Source organism: Lynx canadensis, chromosome B3 (genome assembly GCF_007474595.2).
Source record: "Lynx canadensis isolate LIC74 chromosome B3, mLynCan4.pri.v2, whole genome shotgun sequence".
NCBI classification, from domain to species: domain Eukaryota; kingdom Metazoa; phylum Chordata; class Mammalia; order Carnivora; family Felidae; genus Lynx; species Lynx canadensis.
The window spans coordinates 33,245,971-33,253,354 of NC_044308.2; positions in this window are offsets into that span (position 1 = coordinate 33,245,971).

The window sequence follows — 7,384 nt, forward strand, 5'->3', positions numbered from 1 at the left end:
TTATACAGAAAAAGAGGACTTTTTTTTGACACACACCCCCAGAACCAATTTTAGCCCCCTTAGGGGCAAATATTGACTCTGTTGAGGATATATGCACTAGGCTAACACTATCACTTTCAAAGTCTAAGATTGGACAGTCAGATTCTAGTTTCAGAATTTTTGTAAATATCTACCAATGATTAAATCACATTTAAAAATTAAATTTCCTGAGTTTAAAAATAAAACCCACAGCATTAGATCAAAAAAATAAAATAATCGAATATATTCATGCTTCTGTGGCTGAGTTCAGGGCTGCCACACTGCATAACTCCGGGGGAGTATAGTCACAGTATATGGTCTGTAATGGTAATAGAGGGAGAGAATGAAAAATAATTTGAAGCTATAGCCATGATGTGGTTGAAAGAGAAACTCAAGTTCATAAGTCATTTCAACTACTGCCCGTTCTAATCATCTTAAACTTTTCCTGACATTCCTCTCCTATACAGAATTATTTGTTTGTCCTCTTCAACATGCAATTAATTCTTTGTAAATGCTTAATTCACTCACAAATTAATTTATATACAGGCCTGGAGTGTGTACCAACCGGAAAATGCAGAGTGTTCACACATTCGCTTTAGTCCTTGGTCAGGAACTGGGAATACAAATGCCGTGCTAATTTTTACTCCACATTGATACTCTTTACAAATTAATGTGTCCAAGCTGAAGTGCCCACCCCAGGACAAAATTGAATTCTCCTAGACTTATATGCCAGGGAACTGAGGGGGTCCCCAGCCAACAGTAAGGAACTGTGAAGAACTGAATCCTTAGCGAGGAACTGAAAGCCTTGGTTCAAAAGTACCATGAGGAGCTAAATCCTGCCAGCAACCACGTATGCACACTTGAACGTGAATCTTCCTGCAATCAAGCATTCCTGTGAGACTGAAGCCCTGGCTAACACCTTGCTTTGTCCTTGCGAGAGATCCTGAGACCAGACCCAGCTAAGCCACACCCAGATTCTGACCTACAGATACTCTGAGATAAGTGTTTGTTGTTACTGGTTTGTTTTTGTTTTTGTTCTTGTTTTTTAATTGAATTCTCCTTCATCTCCAAAAGGTCTCCTTTTAGTTGTTCAATAGGTACCAGAATAACCGATTAGCTTCCACCTACTGTACCCCACCATAGAATTTAGCACCTCTTCATAGCACTCCCCACACTTGTATAATGTCTGTCCTCTCTGAGTTGATAAGTTATGTGAGGTCAGAGACTGTTCCTATCATGTTTATGTCTATAGACTACATATACAACTTAGTTTTTAATGGTTAGAAGACATACAGTAAAAAAGGTAAAGATCTAACTTGTTTTGCCCATTTGTTCTTTCTACCAAGTTAGACCTTAACCCGATGTCATATATCAAAATAAAATCCAGATATATATTTAAATAAAGGAAAGAAAATATAAAATTGGTTCAAGAAATATTGGTGAATATTTAATCATCTGGGAGTGGGAAAAGCATTATCAAGGATAGCACCAAAGGCAAATCTCTAAAGCAAAAGATGAATAGATGTGACTAATTTGAAGCTTCCTTCTGTTAAAAAAAAATCATAAATAAAAGACAAAATGGGGAAAATATTCACAACGTGTATGACAAAAGGTTATTTATCTTTAATGTATTCTAAAATCTCATGAATTAATAATACACATACTTTGTTTGGGGGGTAGAGAGAGACGTAAACTAATATGCAAATGTCCAATAAATAACAAAAAAGTGCAACTTTATTAGTAAATGAAATGGAAATTAATAAAAATATACAACTTTCACCTGTCAAAATGGTATATAGATTTTATAAAACTCTGAGTTTTGAGAGGAGCAGCAGGAACAGAATGATGACTCATAAGAGTACAAATTAGTACAGCTTTTCCAGAGGGCAGTTTATAAGCAAGAAAAAAAAAAACCTTAAAATGGTGAAATTTGTTTTTTTTTTAATTATTTTAATTTTTATTTATTTTTGAGAGAGAGAGAAAGACAGAACGTGAGCAGGGGAGGGGCAAAGAGAGAGGGAGACACAGAATCCAAAGCAGACTCCAGGCTCTACGCTGTCCACACAGAGCCCACCGCGGGGCTCCAACACACACGGACAGTGAGATGACGACCTGAGCCGAAGTCGGATGTTTGTTCTAGCTTTGAGAAGAATGCTGGTGCAATTTTGATTGGGATTGCATTGAATGTGTAGATTGCTTTGGGTAGTATTGACATTTTAACAATATTTATTCTTCCAGTCCATGAGCATGGGATGTTTTTCCATTTCTTTGTATCTTCTTCAATTTCTTTCATAAGCTTTCTATAGTTTTTCAGTATAGCGATCTTTTACATCTTTGGTTAGGTTTATTCCTAGGTATTTCATGATTCTTGGTGCAGTTGTGAATGGGATCACTTTCTTTATTTCTCTTTCTGTTGCTTCATTACTGGTGTATAAAAATGCAACCAATTTCTGTACGTTAATTTTGTACCCTGCGACTTTGCTGAATTCATGTATCAGTTCTAGCTGACTTTTGGTGGAGTCTGTCGGGTTTTCCATGTAGAGTATCATGTCGTCTGCAAAAAGTGAAAGTTTGACTTCAGTGATCATATCCTTTGATCCAGCAACATTTTTTTCTAGTAAATTAACCTAAGGAAATTAGTATCAAAGTCTAGCTCCAAAAGTGTTCAGGGAATTAGTTGGTAAAACGAATTATAATAAAATCAAAAACTATGCTAACCACTTAAAATGATACTATAGAGAAATATTTGATCTGGAAAGATGGTCATGATATCTGAATAAACAGGAAAAAAAGGAAGTTAAAACCAGTATGAGATGATAGTTATACAGTGTATGTACATTTGTATGGGCAGAAAGAAGTCTAAGAGGATTTTTCATTCACATATTGTAAAATTTTATTTACATACTATAAAATTCACCCATTTTAAGTGTATGACTCAATTATTTTTAATAGATTTACAGAGTTCTATAACCATCACATTTCAGTTAAAATAATTTTTCTTTTCTTAATTAAGCCAATTTTTTTATACTCCCGCAATAAGTTTATATAACAGGTCATTTTAAAAGTTAAATTCCTCCTTTACTACTGACTTCTCCAAAAAAAAGAGGAGGCAAAATACACAATGTCAAAATAATTATAACGGTAGTTAAAATGTTTTCCAAAGAATAAAAAAGGTTATGAACAAACACACTTTAATTCTTATAGAGGGACTGAAGACCTACTGAGATTGAAAGACCTGCTTTCAGCTTGTGGAAGTGTGCCTATTTGCAAAACGGCTTTACTCTTTTATCCCCACCTGCCCTCTCTCCTTGACCTTGCTGATCTTCTCAACATATTTCAGCTTAAAAGAATAAGGAGTTCTACTTCTGGAGCCATTAAAATTGCTAATTCAATCTTAATTATTCTGATTTTTTTTTAAGTAAGCTCTATGCCCTACGTGGGACTTGAACCTACTACCCCGAGATCAAGAGTTCACATGTTCTACCAACTGAGCCAACCAGGCGCCCCTAATTCAATCTTAATTCTTAAAATTAAACTGGATTTAGACTTGATAAACGTAAAGAAAAATGAATTCAAGAAATAAATAGGAACATGGAATCAGAAAAAGATAACAAGATAGATTGATGTTTCAAAGATGAACATGTAATAACCAATTGTTATAGCTGTGGAAACTATATGATATGTACCAAATAAACACTGATTTCATGGGCAAAGCCACAATGATTTTCCACCTGTAAATATCTAATGCCACCATGGAGAGATCAGATCTTAAAACGCCAGATAAATAGGGATGAGATTTAAAATTTTCTAAAATTTTATCCTACCCAAATAACATTCTGTTTTATAGAAATAGAGATAGAACACACACCTGTGTTTTACTGTTGTTATGTGAGTTAGTTCTGGAATAAATATGAAAATATGGGAGAATGGCAAAATTCCAAAACCTTTCCATGCAATGGCAAGAAAAAATAAAATCCAAAAATACATTTTTCACACAACAGGATCACAGAATATTACGAAATGAGAGTCTCGTTATCTCTACTTCAATCTCTCTCTTTTTTTTTTTTATGAATGAGAAAATCAGAAAGATCGTGATCTGTCCAAAGTGATATTAGCTCAGTGTCAAAAAAACTGAAAACCCTCATCTCTTTCTTCTTAATCTCCTGCTTTTTACCTTAATCCATGTTTCTATGGGAAACAATATAGTAGAGGCTCCAGAATCAAAGTGTTTGGTTTCACAAACAAAAAAAAGAGACAAAAACAGATTCTTAATTATAGAGAACAGAGATGATTAGCAGAGGGGAGGTGGGGGGGGGAGGGAAATGGGTGAAACAGGTGAAGGGGATTAAGAGCACACTCATGATGAGCACAGAGTCGTGTATAGGATTGTTAGATCACTGTATTGTACACCTGCAACTAATATAACATTATGTGTTAATTATACGGAATTTAAAAAAATGTTTTAAGTGTCTGGTTTCAAATCCTGGGTCACCACCTAACGAGCTCTGTACTTTGGTAGGTCACTTGATCTTTCTGGCTCTCATCTGGAAAGTGGAGGAACTGATAGAATTTATCTCACAGGAGTGTGTAAGATTGACATATTATATGTAAAATGCTTAATAGAGCTGCTAGCACATAGTAAGCACTCAATAAACAGTGGTTGTTATTCAATGTATATGAGATTTTTTAAATAGTAACATGATAGATAGGAATGTCACTAAAACAGTGTAGAAGCAGGGGTGAAAGAAGTTGAATTTGGGTGTGGAGGTGGGGGAGAGAGAAAAGGGTATGGGGTGCAGAGGGAAACTATGGATTAGGAAATACTCTAGGATTGAGTTAATTAGAGAAAGACAATCAGAACAAAACTGGATCATATGAGAATTTTAAATAATGGACCAAAATCTCTGTGGAAATCTGAGCTTTGGTGAAATTGTGAGCCTTTGAGTCATAGTAGGAACAGGCTTCCAAGACCGTGTTCCCTGAGCCAAGCGAGAGAACAAGCCAGTGTTAGATACTTGTCCACCCAGAGCAACTGAAGGAAGGAGCTGAATTCGGAAGTGGGTAGAAATAGTACAGGATTAGAGAAATGTATTAGGCTTCTTTTGGGAAACCTAGGCACAGGAGAGATTGACAGTTGCATGGAAGGAATGAGGTCAAGACACTGGAGAGTAAATGCACAAAACTAAAAAACACGAGGGGCGCCTGGGTGGCTCAGTCAGTTAAGTGTCCAATTCTTGATTTTGGCTCATGATCTCACAGTTTGTGAGACTGAACTGTCATATACTTATGTCATATGCATATTTATTTTTTTTAGTTATAAAAAGGTAATTATTTATACTCTTAAAAAGCTGGCATAAGTACGATGTAGTTTGCAATATCCTACCAAACCTAGAGTCAGAGCCAAAACAGTTTTTGGGGGTGGCTACCAGCATACCTATTTATGACTAGTAAACAAAGAGGCTTTATGGCTTTTTGTCACTACTTTCTCCAGAGAGGTTTTTTCAAAGTTGCCATTACAGTGATAGCACACGAGTTCTATGGACACCATGTAGAACATTTCTTCTGAGATGACAGAGCTCCACATGCATAATCTCTCTCTTTTTTTTTTTTTAAAGAACTTTTTAATGTTTATTTGAGAGAGGGAGAGAGAGAGTGAGCCAGAGAGGGCATGCGCGTGCACACACACACACACACACACACACACACACACACACACACAGAATCCAAAGCAGGCTCCAGGCTCTGAGATGTCAGCACAGAGCCCGATGCAGGGCTTGAACTCACCAACCATGAGATCATGAGCCAAAGTCGGACGCTTAAACCGACTGAGCCACCCAGGTGCCCCTGTTAACTTGAATTTTTAAACTGATCTGTAAAAACAAAGTCTGGGGCGCCTGGATGGCTCAGTTGGTTGTGTCCAATTCTTGGTTTTGGCTCAGTTCATGATCTCATGGTCTGTGAGACTGAACTGTCATATCAATAGTTTGTTCCTTTTTACTGCTGAGTAATATTCCATGGTATTTATAGACCACAGCTTAACCATTCACATTTACGTTTGTTGCTTCTAGTTTGGGGCTATTATAAAAAAAAAACTGCCATAGCCATTCCTGTATATGTTTTTTGTGTGAATATAAGTTTTTGTATCTTTAGAATAAATGCCCTAGAACACAATTCCTGGGTCATACGGTAATTGTATGTTTAATTTTATGAGATGCTACCAGACTCTTTTCCAGAATGATTGCACCACTTTACCTTCTCACCAGCAATATATGTGTGATCTGATTTCTCAACATTCTCAGTAGCATTTGGGAGTATTACTCTTTTATTTTAGCCATTCTAAATAGATGTGCGGTGATATAGCACAGTGTTTTTAAAAAAAAATTTAATATTAAAAATTATTTTATTTATTTATTTTTTTAATGTTTATTTTTAAAGGAGAGAGAGGCCATGAGAAGAGAAGGAGCAGAATGAGAAGGAGACACAGAATCCGAAGCAGGCTCCAGGCTCTGAGCTGTCAGTAAAGAGCCCGATGTGGGGCTTGAACTCACAAGCTGTGAGATCATGACCTGAGCCAAAGTCAGATGCTTAACCAACTAAGCCACCCAGGTGCCCCACCCCACTTTTTTTAGAGAGACAGAGAGAGCTCAAGCAGGGGAGAGGGAGAGAGAGAGAGAGAGAGAGAGAGAGAATCTCAAGCAGGCTTCATGCTCAGTGTGGAGCATGGAGCATTGTGCAGGGCTCAATACCATGATCTTGTGATTATGACCTGAGCCAAAATCAAGAGTTGGACACTTGACTGAGCCACCCAGGCACCCCATCACAATGGTTTTTTAACTTACTTTCTTCTAATGTCTAATGATGCTTGATATCTTTTCATGTGCTTATTTGCCTTCTGTATATCCTCAATGGTAAAATATATGTTCATGCATCTTGCACATTTGCTAATTGAATGGTTCCATTTGTGTGTCTTTTTTAATTATTGAATTTTAAGCGTTCTATATTCTAGATACTAGTCCTTTGTGAGATACATGGCTTGAAAATATGTTCTCTCAGTCATCTAGGAGATTTTTTCTTCTTAACGGGGTCTTCCATAGAGCCAAAGTTTTTAATTTTCATGAGTTCCAATTTATCAACTTTTCCCTTTCATTGATTCCTTTGGTGTCATATCCATGAATTCTTTACCTAGACCTAGGTCCGGAAAATTTTCTCCTCGTGTCTATCCTAAAAGTTTCATAAGTCTGGTTTGCATTTAAGTCCATGATCTATCTATCTTGAGTTAATTTTTGGACCAGGTGTGTGGTTTAGGTTGGCATTCATATTTATAGCTATGGGGTGTCCAATTGCTCCTGCACCATTTGCTGAAAAG